Here is an 859-nt window from a genome sequence, read left to right as displayed (position 1 = left end):
ATTTGGACCGATTCCTTGAGTTGTGTGCAATGATGCAAACAAATGAAGTGAGCCAAGATTACATTCGTATGCATCTCTTTCGGCAATCTCTCACCGGAAGAGCAAAGAAATGGCTCAAGCTTTTGAAGCCCAACTCTCTCACCACATGGAAAGATGTTGCGAAGGCCTTTCTCAAGAGGTTCATTTCCGATGAGCAAACCGCAAAAATGAGGAGGAAGATAGCTTCTTTTGAGCAAGAACCGGATGAAACTCTTGGGGAAGCATGGGAAAGGTTTAAGGATATGATTAGAGCATGTCCTAACCATGGATTCAACCATAATTTGCTCATGAGATTCTTTTATGATGGCTTAGAGCCAATTTCAAGAACCAATCTAGATGCGGGTGCCGCTGGCCAATTGATTAAGATCCCTCAAAGCCAAGTTGAAGCTATAATTGAAGAGGTGGCTACTAGCTATTCTTGGGGAGGTCAAAGAAGGTCCCAAGGAAAGCAAGGTGATCTTTATGAGTTGGAGAAAGTCGGTCAACTTAAGCACATAGTTGAACTCTTGAATGAAGGTCTTTCCAAGTTGAACTCAAGTGTTAGTTTGGGTTCAAAACTGTCACAAATCATTGATTTCTCATGTGCTTGTTGTGGTGGGACGGATCATGATGCATCGTATTGTAGAGAGTTCAATCCCAAGCAAGGTGAGGCTTTGACTTTGAGGGAAGGAGAGTTTGTAACCCAAGCTCATTCTCAACAATTTCAACAACCTCCAAAACAAGAAAACTCCTACCTCCAAGATGAACCTCTTTTCAATCCTCTAACCGAAAATTTTTCTTACCCTTCCATCCAAATGGGGAACTTTCAAGATCAACATCA

At 42.0% G+C, this 859-nt stretch overlaps 1 non-coding gene across 1 annotated transcript; it reads right to left on the bottom strand.

The window, feature by feature from the left end:
* Positions 1-203: 203 nt before the first annotated feature.
* Positions 204-310, bottom strand: LOC145633322 (small nucleolar RNA R71). The gene has a single exon (XR_014112655.1). It is a non-coding gene; the product is annotated as a small nucleolar RNA R71 (small nucleolar RNA).
* Between the last annotated feature and the right edge of the window lie 549 nt (positions 311-859).

The sequence above is a fragment of the Chenopodium album genome, chromosome 5 (genome assembly GCF_948465745.1).
Source record: "Chenopodium album chromosome 5, dcCheAlbu1.1, whole genome shotgun sequence".
Classification (NCBI taxonomy): domain Eukaryota; kingdom Viridiplantae; phylum Streptophyta; class Magnoliopsida; order Caryophyllales; family Amaranthaceae; genus Chenopodium; species Chenopodium album.
The sequence above is the reverse complement of the archived record's forward strand: the minus strand, read 5'-3'. Positions and strand labels throughout refer to the sequence as shown.